This window comes from Borostomias antarcticus (genome assembly GCF_949987555.1).
Source record: "Borostomias antarcticus genome assembly, chromosome: 31".
Classification (NCBI taxonomy): domain Eukaryota; kingdom Metazoa; phylum Chordata; class Actinopteri; order Stomiiformes; family Stomiidae; genus Borostomias; species Borostomias antarcticus.
Window position 1 is genome coordinate 2,124,815 of NC_140264.1, and position 13,211 is coordinate 2,138,025.

Consider the following 13,211-nt stretch of genomic DNA (forward strand, 5'->3'; position numbering starts at 1 on the left):
ACAAGTGACTAAGTCTCGCTAGCATAACAAAGGCACTAGCACTAACTAACAAAGGCTAGCTAGCGAACGTTAGCTAACATGCTAGTTAGCTGAGCTAGCCCTTTGTTCCTAAACTAGCCAGCTAGTCTATTTAATCAACACATTCTGGTACTATTTTATCTATATGGAGTGCCAGTACTGTGGGCAATAGTTTAATGTACTTTCTTCCTTCTATTCTATTGCAGTTTTGATGCTGAGAGACCTGGCATGGTTGTGGCCAGAGAACACCGTGATGCACCGGCAGTCGAGTTTCAGCTGCTGCGCAAGCCTGATATCCTGCCCCCCAGAGAAGGTCTTCTTGTGCAAGCCCCACCCGGACTGGACATGGCCAGACAGACGTATCTCTTTGACAAGATCAGAGAGTTCTGTTCTAATGAGGGACGAGACGTCACATGTCCCCCGCCAAACTCCACAGCAGCTCAGAACAAGACTGTCCGCTTGTAGATTCACTGCAGATCATCAGGACGGACAGCACTGCAGGAGAAAGGCCACAGCCTTTCCTGTTTGTATACTGAAGCGTTGCTTGTTCTCTTGCACAGACTTGCCCACACTTGCACAGACTGCATTGTTAGAATATTGAATACTGAGCTGAGTACTGTTGTTATTACCTTGAGTATTGAGCTGGGGACTGTTATTACTTTGTTGTACACTTGATCACAATGAACACTATGCACCTTGTCTATAAAACAGACAACTGGCTGTACACTTTAACACTTAGACTGTTGCCTTTTTTTGTACACTTTACTACTTATGCTTGTACTTTATATCATGTATGTGACAATAAAGAACGTTAAATTTGAACTTCATCTTATATTGTGTTGTGAATGCAGTTAAGAACAAGATTAATACTGACTCAAAGAGTGTGGGGTCATCAGTGAGAGAGCACCTCACTTGGCAGCCACTCTCAGGTAATACCCCAAGTTGACAGCCACTCTGACAGATAATGACAGATCGTCCAGTGGGGGAGTGGCTGGGGGTGCGGTTACCAGGCTATTGTTCACGCCCATTACCTGGCAGTCAGAGGTGTGAAAATGTTGGAGAACTTTGGAGGAGGAATTCTCAGCTAAATTGATTTGGCAGTACTAGCATTCAAATAAGCATATCTTCTTCAACTATGTTCAGATTTCAATGTATGAGACCTCATTTGAAAGCTTACAATCTGCACTTTCATAATCTGTTAAAAACTGAAAAATGACCTTTGCCTAGTTGAGGACCAAATTACCAGCGGCGGTCACATATGCTTCTCTTTGGTGCAATCCTGCGATATGTATTGGGAAAAAACCTGTGTATTGGAAGGAATGGCTTATAAGAGGGATATGTAAGATAGGTGATCTATACTCAGACGGAGTATTTATTTCTTTTTCTGATCTGGTACATAGATATAACTTGGAAAGGAAAGGTAATTTTTGGAAGTACTTACAGATTAGAGATTGCATCAATAAGGGTGAATTTAGTCAGGACAGGAATTCAGTGTGGGACTTTTTGGAGTTGCCTAGCATAGCGCATAGAGCAGCAGTGTTTTACTCAAGCTTTAATGGGCTAGAAAAAGATATTATGCATAAAAACTTGAAGATCATATGGCAGAAGGATCTAGGGTTTGAGTGGAGTGATGAGGAATTGTTAAGGGTATTATCAAATACTGGGAAGTATATAAGGGAGGCCAGGGGGAAATGTACTCAATATAAATTGATACATAGATTTTATTTTACTCCTTCCAGGATGGGAATATTGGACAACAATTTATGTTGGAAGTGTAAGTCAGAAACTGGAACCTTTCTACATGCGTTTTGGGAATGTAAACTTGTGCACCCATTCTGGGAGGAAGTGTTAGAATATATAGGGAAGTGGTTGGGCTCGACAGTACCTGTATCGCCCAGATTATGTCTATTAGGGGATCGGTCAGAATTACCCAATGTTTCAAAGTATGACTTTACAGTGATAAAGGTAGGGGTTGTAACAGCTGCTCGAATGATCCTTAGACTGTGGAAAAGTACATCATCTCCTGTTATAAACAAATGGATAGAATCCATGTTAGAAACAGTATCTTATGAGCGGATGCTGGCTAGATTAAGTGGTGGGAATGAGAACTTTCTGAGGTCATGGGACCGTTTCTTTGTTTGCAGCATTTCTGGACGCAGTGATGTTTGATTAGAATGCTGGGATTGTTTTAGCAATGTTCTATTATTTATTATTGTTTTTTTTTCCTATTATTGGCTTGCCTGTCCTGAGCATGTGCACTTTTCATAGACCTTTGGATGTCTTGTAATTGAAAATAATATTACTGTCTGTTCGAATATGTTTGAATAAAAAACTTAAATGACAAAAAAATACTAAGGATAACCCAGACAGTCTCTCTTGCGACATTGTGCTCCTCAAATACGTCTTTATTAATTTACGTTTTGAGAAAGATCTCTCGGCACTGGCAACATTCACAGGTAGGCTATTGTTAAAAACAATTTCAGTGATGTGGCAACATAGGGGATACTAGGCAAAATGGACTGATTTTGAATGAGCAGGGTTTGTGCAAGGTAGGTATTTGATTGTTCCACGCTCAATTTCCTTTATAGTAGCCTTGGAGCATTACGGTGGGACAGGATCTGGAAAGGAAACTCGGCTGACAAGTCGTCTTTATTTTAGATGTTATGTAATAAGCTCACACGATGGACCCTTTTTTTTTCAGATGGAGGAGGGGTTGGGGTGGAATCACATTTTAAATTACATGTTTTCTGCGCAGATGGATTTACATAAATGAATGAATTTAGTAAACTCTGCAAACTCTATACCATCATGCTAAATGACTTTGTTTGATTGATTCACCATTCTTTATAAAGTAGGCTAGATCTACCAACTTTAACAAAGTTCCATCACTGGCACCCATGGTGGAAACCAAGTGTATAGGTGAAGACACTGAAATACTCTTAACCTCTACTTTGTAGATTTATTCACCACTGTTTATGAAGCAAGCTAGGTCTACCATAAACAAAATTAGCTGGCACCAGTGGTGTAGTGGAACACTTATATATCCATGTACCCACAGTTTACCCATTTCTTTATTCAGAGTATATCCACTTCATTAGTCACATCGCTGGAACCCATGGGGGCAATCATTTTTATAGATCAAGACTCTCAAATACAATTAATTTGTACTTTGTAGATTGAATATAAGCAGGCTAGGTCTACCAAACAAAATCATCCATCACTGTCACCCATGATGGAAATCACATTTATAGATGAAGACGCAGAAATACACTTAACCTCTACTTTGTAGATTGATTCATCAGTTTATAAAGTAGGCTAGATCTACTATACACACAATTATCCATCGCTGGTACCAGTGGTGTAGTGGAGGGTATACAGAGTATACGTATACCCACTTCTTTATCCAAGGACCCACAGTATACCCACTAATGTAACCACCACTAATGTAGAAAACATTTCTGCTACACTATACCCGTTTCTTTAGTCAGAGTAGACCCACTTCTCTATCCATGGACCCACAATATACACACTTCTTTAAACACCACCAATGTACAAACTGCTGCAGTATACCCAGTTCTTTAGTCACCACTACACCCCTGGTTGCAATCACTTTTGTAGATGAAGTACTCAAATACAATTAATCTCTACTTTGTAGATTCATTCACTATTGTTGATATAGCAGGCAACTGTAGGTGTACCATACACCAAATTCTCACCAACACAAATAAAATATGTATGCAATGAAATATGTGTATAAATACACACTATACAAATATATAGGCACTATGCTATAAAACAGGACCGTTTTAAAACATTAAGGAGTCCAGTCAAATAAAATAAAATCTAATTGTATTTACAAAATAGAGGGAAGAGATACTAGGGAGGAGAGAGGCAGACAGAGTTAGTAGCATGCAGAGTCCAATATAACAACACATCACAATATACACACAACGCACCATAGAATATACACATCATACAATACACCAAACATTTTTACAGAGGCGGTAGTGAGACATTACAAGCCTGTATATGTCTGTATTATGGCCTCTGGTCTCTGCGGTTTTCTGCTGATCTCTGCAGGTTTAACATCGAACGACACCACACCAAGGGTGTGCTCCACAGGAACGCCTCCAGGACCTGGTTATAAAACAAGAGAGAAACACCAGGGAGGAGAGAGGCAGACGGGGTTAGTAGCATGTTCACCAGCAGTCACCCCAGGACGTCCTCTTCGTCCCGTCCTGGGAAATACACATTTGGCACCACTGCGAGCAGAGCAGTATCCAGGGTAGGAATGCTCCGAATAGATCGCTTGCAGCTTCCCCCGCTGTCCTTTCCCAACGTAGCCTGTGGGGACAGCAAAAACAAAACTAAAGCATACTCTTGATTCGCCATCATACAGCATTCAGATGTATTTTTGGTTGCAGACATTAAAAGTAATTTTGGTTAGCAACAAGTGAGTACTAAAACAGCCATTAAAGCACAATAAACATACCTGGCATGCAACACTTGTACAGTTGGCGGCACTTCTGGCAGGTCATCACTGAGTACATGGTCCAGAACTCCTGCTGATATTCCAAGGAATATCTGCTCCAATCAGTGACACCTGTATAATAACATTTATGGCTTATGAAACAATCCATTGCGCTTCATGTGAGAAATGTGTAGAAAATTCAGTTTACTTACTGACAAGCCACAAAAAGTGAGCTCTTCTCCTGAACTTGTCATCAGTGACGATGTCTTTGAAGGTGGAGCACACTAGGGCCAGGGTCAGCAGGGCTTTGTCGCCGTCCTCAAGAACCACCGCAATCAGGATGTTCTCCAGATCACAATGTGCTGTCTGCAAAGCATATAATAGACAAATGTCCAAATTACTTTTAAAGTATTATTTTTTCCCCACTTTGCTGTGTGCTCAACAATGCCTTTCAGCTGTGATGCAAGTACACTACAGTCTGTCACTAGCCTTATGAAAATATCCTGATCACACAAACTCAAGAGTTAGCTAGGGGAGTTGTTTAGTTGCTTGGACAAAACCATCTGACAAACTATCTGGCGCGTTAGGTTAGTCTGTCGTAGCTTATTGCTTAAATATTTATTGTACATTCATGTCTGTTGTAAAGACATTACATGTCGAAAACCCAATTTCCCAATGAGTTATAAAGATAATAACGAATAATAATGTTGTGAAGTGGTCATACTGCCAGGATTCCAAGTCCTTGGTGGGCAATATCCTGACATGGATCACTGTGTGTCTTGGCGATTGCAGTGGGTCCTGGCAGTTGAGGTGGGTGCTCACAGGTAAGGTCCGTAACTGAACCCTCCTATCGGAATGCAAAGGTTTACTAAGGTCATAGTGCACCAAACTTTTTGTTATTACGAGACATCATTTATCATGTGTGATTCAGTGTAAACCATAATGCAATTATCCAAATGTTAAAGCCTCTGGAAACTCAAATCCACAAAAGTCTTCTAACTATGTAATTTAGTGTATTATGTACATAATAAACAACATGTAAAAGTATTAGCAATTACTTTCTATCAAAATTCGAAATATTCTCATTTAGGTTTTTGTAACATTCCTGACAGTGGGTTTGAAATGGGCGTTGTTTAATTAGTTTAATGTGACGTCATTATATCCGAGATCCAATCATTAAAAAATGCACATTAGTAAGTCCTACCTCCCCGCTAAATCTGCCTCTTCGACAGCAAATTTGCAGTTAGCTAACATATTTGATCCAGCCTAGTATCTTTGTCTATTTTTATCTATCCATCTACCGGTATCTATTTTTATCTATCCTCTGTCCCCCCACCCTGTGCACCATCATGATTGTTTGTGCTGTCCCTGGGTGCAAGGGACATTCTTTAGTTTTCCAACTGTGTTGGATTTAGAGAAACTGTGGACCGCGTTTTTGGTGAGCCGTGGTGGAGCAGTCCGGAAACATACCTTCATATGCTGCGCACATTCATTAAATTCTGCCAGAAAGCCATGGGTTTTCCAACGGCTATGTCTTGTAGCTGGAGCAGTACCCTCTCTCCCTCCACTTCAGCCTCTCCCCGATGCCCAGAGCCTAGATTTAAGTAAATGTTCCACGTTTATTGTTAACCTCACCTTTTTCTAAAGAAATCTAACATTGTTAGCTTGCCAACTCAGTGCTTTGTAGCTGCTTAGCAGCCTAATAATGTTAGCGCTAGCTAGTATGGTTAGAACTAGCTGTGGCTAACTAATTCTACTAATGGATAGAAAAAGCCTTTTGGAACTCACCATTCAGTGATCGATTAAAATTAATTATTTGGAGATGGCAGGGCTTCTACTGTATTTCTGCATCCTCTGAGAATTGAGGTGAAGCTGTGGCAACGCAGTATAACCAACCACATGTACTGGTCCGCTACAGCATCAGCTTCTGGACAGGAAACCGTGGCAAAGTGGACTTCCATTGTGAACCATCTTTACAATGTCCACACACATGAAGATCCCTTGTTCCCAAAATGTGTTCACCCTGATCTTACAGAAACACATGGGAACAAGTGGTTCCAGCCTGGTAAGTACTGCATCTTGTAATACGGATAGGTTATTCATTGGCATATTATATGGGGATTGATGGGTAGGGATGTTACATATTCCTATTCCATTTAAGGTGATGCAAGTGCCCACAAAGTGGAAATGGCCCTGACGAACAGGAGGTTCCTGAAAGACGTGGGAAAACTAAGTCCACAGCACCAGACGTCAGCACTGGAGGCATTCCATGCGGTCATCCTGAGGTTCGCACCCAAGAATGTCCATTTCCCTTTCTTTGGGATGCTGTGCAGGTACAGCATGTTATAACTCCTGTATAGCACAGGTTGCATGAGTGATGTACAGTAGGATGTACGGACCAAACCGATTTAAATTTTTAAAAAGCTACAGTAAGAAGCCAGCAACTTGAGCTGTGAAGAAAGTATTTATTCAACATATACTGGAATTATAAGGGTGGTCTGAAGCCAACATACTCTCCCTCTTCGTCTGGGTTCTCTCGGCGGATTCGCAGGACGACACACGATGGTATTATAACCCTGTTTCTGCTGCCCAGGCAGCCCCAGTACCAGCAGACAAATTGCCTGTAGGCCAGAAAGCGAGCACGCCTGTAATAAAAATACATATTTCATGCAAGCAATTTCAATATACATATCTTGAAAATATATTTTAGGTCTCGGACAGTGAGATCGTTTTCCATTTCCTACTGTTTCGATTCAGGTAAAAATTATTTTCAGCATTGAACACTCATGTTATATTGTTTCAAACTATAAACATGGCTAAGCTTTTTTATTTGGGTAACACTCACGCTGCTCTCTCCCTATCAGGCAAAGGCCCATACTGTACCCTGAAGGCATTTTGGGCTATCTGAAGGGTGTAGGGGTTGAGGCAGCCTGGTTCCAAACCAGGGTGAAAAATAATGCACCCCAGGTCTTGTGGAAGCTCTCCACACCTGGCCTTACCTAAAAAAAAAATTGTATAAAAAAAATAAAAATAAATTATATTAAAATAAATTGTTTTCATGGTAGAGGAACCATTCAGGTGTGTTATTTTGGTGGGGAATTGGATTTGATCAAAGGGTGTCACCACCACTCATCTAATATAGCTACCATAACTGCCTTTACTGTATGTGGTTGACAATGTGTCGGGGTCATGTGCCATACTGCAATGGCCTTGATAATAATACACACTGGTGTGAGTTCTGCACAGCAGATGTTTTCCTCTTCAGAGGGAATAGTTTGGCACTGTCCACATAAGCACCTGTTTATGGATAAATATTGATATGAATATTCAAGATCAAGACTTAGGGAATTTACTGCTACCAGAATTGTTATATTTGACCACATGGGCAAGCGGTATATCTTTCACTCACCACTCCGTGACCACTTGGGTCAACCGCCTGTTTTCTGGCGGTGGTGGTGGTGGTGGGCCCTCGGCAAAGTCTGTCTCAGACGGCTCAAATTGGTACGGTAGTACCAGCCGCCCTACCTCGCTGCCTTGTGCCATGGTTCTTCAGAGCTGTAGGGGAGGGTGGGGGAGAAACTACCACATTTACTCTAATTTTGTGACATCATATGTTATTATGGTTTCAGGCATTACTTGGCTGCAATGCACTTCAACGAGAACACCAACCGGAGCCAGGCAATCAGCTCCAAAGGAGAACTGGCCTACATGATTAAGTATCCCAAGGCAAAGAAGGGACAATACTCCATTCAAGCCCTCAAGACCAAGCCAACACACAGTGAGTAATACATTCCCATTCTTATTTTAAAGGTGCTCTGTTCGATTTACTGCACTTTTTGGAGAAAAACCCCCCAATATATGCAATAAATAGGTCCAGGGGAGTCATAACTATCTGTACAGAAAATAAAGCCAACGGTGTCATGCCTGTGGAGCAAATGCAGATTATTTTTATTATGAGCGAAGCCGGCCCGGCGCTGAGCCCCACCCCTTGAACAGCACTGTATGGATTGAAAACGGCCACTTGTTTATATCTGATACGCTGCACCACTGTCCCATCTAGTGGCTGAAAAAAATCGAACTGAGCACTTTAACTATATTTCTTCTCTACATAATGTATAGACTTAATGTATAGAACAAACAAACACACTTTGTCCTTGTTATTGTGCCTTTCAGAGTATCGGGACGCACTAATGACCACGCTCTTCAACGAGGTTTTCCAAATGCCTGAGCCGAACTGAGCCGAGATGATCCAGATGCCTGTACCAGACAACCTGAACGCACAGTACGGCAAACCCATGAAGGCTGATGCGGTAGCTGGATATGTGTCACGGTTCAGTCAGCCTCGCAGACTCTGATTCAGAGCAGCCTGGCACATCCCACAGCGTGCAGCGTACGTCGATCAACATGGTCAACCCATCTCTGACAGAATAAGAAGCCGGTCTGCTCAAGTCGATGCCAGATCATTGACCAACCTAGTGGGCAGCACACATCTCTAGCTCTCTCAAATAAGCCTGTCTATATTTTTTAACCCTGCCTTACCCTTTGTTTTTCCTTCATCCTAGTCTGACCTGCCTGAACCATTGCCTACCTGGCCTCGTCTCAACACCAACCTTGACACCCGCTCGTCTCAACACCAACCTTGACACCCGCTCGTCTCAACACCAACTGCTTGACACCCGCTCGTCTCAACACCAACTGCTTGACACCCGCTTGACTCAACACCAACTGCTTGACACCCGCTCGTCTCAACACCAACCTTGACATCCGCTCGTCTCAACACCAACTGCTTGACACCCGCTCGTCTCAACACCAACCTTGACACCCGCTCGTCTCAACACCAACTGCTTGACACCCGCTCGTCTCAACACCAACTGCTTGACACCCGCTCGTCTCAACACCAACCTTGACACCCGCTCGTCTCAACACCAACCTGAACCGCCTGGAAAATTCACCCGAGTCTCACATCCTTGCTTTGTCCTGTCTGACTTGCCTGTTCCTGCTGTGACCCTCTGAGATCCTCGCTCCTGCCAAACCTTATCCGTCTGACTGCCCCGTCGTAGCCCGACTATCACCTGCCTCCAATTAAGCCATACGTGGTCTTTTCCACTAAACCTGCATTCTGTGTCTGCTCTTGGGCCCCCTGCCACCCCCTCCTCTCCCTTGTTGAGGAAAAATGTAATACATTGAGAGAATGCATATTGCCTTTTTTCATTTTATAACCATCCATGTTAGATAATAGGCCTAATTGTCGAACCCCCTTGTGATGTTTGGTATGAGGGGCCTAATTGTCGAACCCCCTTGTGATGTTTGGTATGAGGGGCCTAATTGTTGAACCCCCTTGTGATGTTTGGTATGAGGGGCTCTCAGAGCCCTACAAGGCCAAACTGTGGAGGGGAGGGTGATCACCCTGGCGGCGGAGCTCTGCGGGGTGCAGTGCTCAACCCTCTAGCAGCTCTACGACCAGAGGGCGGTGAAGAAAGCAAGTAAGATCGCGAGAGACTCAACTCACAACCTCAGCACCTGCTTACAGATCCTGCCCTCTGGTAGGAGGTATGCTGCCTCTGTATTTGAAACAAACGGGGCCAGGGCCAGTTTCAACCCTTCTGTGATAAGGCTCCTGAACAAACAATCCCCCCTCCCCTCCACTGCTCCCCCCCATGAGTGGATGAACTGGCCCTGGTGGGCCAACACCCCCTATGTGGACACAAACATGCACACAATGCACAAGCACTTATACACAAAATTATTTTTAGAGACCCTACCTCTTCCCTTTTTGTGATTTTTATTGTGTACTGTGATGGGTTTTATTTGTCTGACTGAGGCAAAATTAATTTACCTTGTGGACAATAAAGACATCATGTAATTATGTTTCAACATGGACAGTCAGCAGTACATTCTCAATGTGACAGCTAGAACTCTTAAAATAATATTATATATTATATGTGCCATTTTTTCGCTTGGCTGACTAATTGACTGATCACTGGGAGGCAGTAGAAGCACTTGTTACTGTATTGAACCACTGCCCCCCCCCCCCCCCCATCTCTCCTAGTATATTGTTATGCAGCCAAACCTGTGTAGGTCTACTACAACTTTATCAGTGTCATTTGACAGCTTGAACGCTGTGTGTAAATGACAGCATACTATATAAATGACAACACTGTAGAGGCTCACTGGCAAGGGGAACACCAGACTGCATCTCCAAATAACGTTACTCCTTCATGGCCACAATGTGGTGCTTGAGAGCCACCATTGTAGTGTCTTGAATATGCTGCTTCTAGTAGAATTATAGTCTATAATCTTTTCACTGAGTTTAACTTGACATGTAAAGTAAATTTAAATAGAGCATACTGTAGCACATTTTAAATAAATGTATATATTAATGCATTGAAAGGACGACTATCTGGTTAGCTAGCTATATTAATTTACTGTACCTACGTTCATTACCCATCGAGCGTTCGAATGGTGGTGACAGCTAACGTTCGTGGATTATTAGCTAGTACTAACTGTAAATAACCCCATGAAAGGTTTATTATTTTTTGTTTAATTACCTGCTTCATATTTGTGATATCACTCAGTTTTCATTTTATTTGAAGAATTGATAGAGACGTACTACTGTGTGTATATGTGACCTTTTTTTTAAAGACCTGCGACGCTAACATGTTTACATTTCCGCTTTTGACGGTAAAATGTTCAGTTCAATTTAGCTCTAGAAGGACGCTAATAAAAGTTGTAATGTTTAATGGACCCGTATGAGGCCATAGCTCTTACGGTGGGACGCTTGTTTACAGAAGGTTTAAGGAATGTAATACCATGCAAATGGAAAATAAAACAGCGATTTAACCAGCAGTAAGTTGCCAGCCACTTTATATACGGGGATCCGTTACACTAACGTTAGCTAATTTTATATTCCCCATACGCTACTCATGAAGTTGGCTAGCTAAGTTACTTCAATAAAGACAATAGTTGTGCTTTCCCCTGGTTAGCAGCTAGTAAAACATTACTGGACAAGTCACCTTCTGGATGTTGGTTATTGATCTGGCTGTTGTGCGATCTAGCTCTTGTGCTGTCTAGCTCGGAGCGGTGGTAGCTATGGTAACGGGGCACACGCCTGTCAATCATAATGATTCTAGTTGGTCATTTGCTCAGAGAACTGTCAATCAGTTGTTATGAATCACGCCCAGTTTTGAGTGAGTGAACTTTTTGAGTGGCAGATTCAGACCTCTATAAAACATGTTTTAAAATAATTTGTATGGATCAATTCTGAAATAGTTAAACACATGTGTTTTGTTGTTGCCTAAAGATACCTGGAAAGTGTTATATTGAACCACCATGTTAATCCTTTAATATCGAGCTAGCTACCACATACAGTAACTTTAGATCACGTTATCCGGTACTAGAAATAGTCACTCAACCTTCCTAGGGCAACGCCATTTAGTTATACCGCAACATGAATTGCACTGTCCTCCGAGAGCAGCATGGGTCCGCTAGTTAGCTAAAAAGAGAAAAAAAAACTCCGGTGTAATGTAAGATAAACATGACTGCGTGAGCCAGTTAGCTAATGCCAGGCGTTAGTTTGTGTGAATTAATTATAGCTAACGACACAAACAAATAAAACACTTTACACAAACTGCAAGAATAAAATGTTAAAAGTTTAATGTAATTTCAGAGAACGCCAACACTACTTTAATAATGACATTAGTTAGCCAACTTATAGTTAGTTGATTACTATATGCTTCAAGTTATTTACATAACCTCCTAACTTTATAAGTTGCAGTTACATCAAAACATGAATGTTGTATTGCTTACCTTGGTTCTATTGGTGGAGTTCTTGTTCAGATGTTTGTAAATCTATGAAAAATATGAGTAAAGTAGCATTACAGTATTCATCAGATCAGATAATGACCAACGAACGGAGAAAGCAGTTTATATATGCGCCGTTTCTCCGATGTGTGCACGTGACTTAAGGGTCCAGGAGTGGAGATGGGGTCTGACAGTGGAGGTGGGGTCTGACAGTGGAGCTCCACAGCCAGACCCTTCTCCTTTGTTTTGAGCGCTGCCCAGGCTGCCAATGAGCATTTATGATCAGCCGGCTCAACCAATCACAGGTGAGCAAATAATTATTAGAATGATACACTTGACGGGGTGCCTTGCAACATATGAGGGAAGGGGGCGGGCCCTCTGCATCCTGTTCCTGTTACGACTTTGAAATCTAAGAAGCTACAAAATGTAAAGGAAAAAAAAATCTAGTGGAGCCTAAGCTCCGGGGCTCCCCCACACCCCCCGCGGTGCGCCTCCGGTAGGCCAGTGGCTCAAGACCCTAATTCGTAACACTCCGCGAGATTAGTTCTTTACATTAGTTATGGTTTTTTCCATACTGTTTTTAATGCACATGTGCATAAGTGTGGGTGCATACTCACTGGGTGGGGATGCGCTTGTTTGATTTAGTAAGATACATTTTGTGGGGGGAAGAGCTGCACCCCTTTTCCTGTTGCTCATGTTTCGTTGCCCATATCAATAAATGGACCAACACAATGCAAACTTGAATTTTCGCAGCTCCTGCTACAAAAGTTGTTTTACAGGCCTGGCTTGAAAGGGTAAATACTAATAATTTGGAATGCAATACATTTCCTATCACCCCTTGTATGAAAAAACATTAGATCATGAAAATTGGATGCATTTAATTTATATATTCAGCATTCAATATCATAGCCTAAATCTCTAT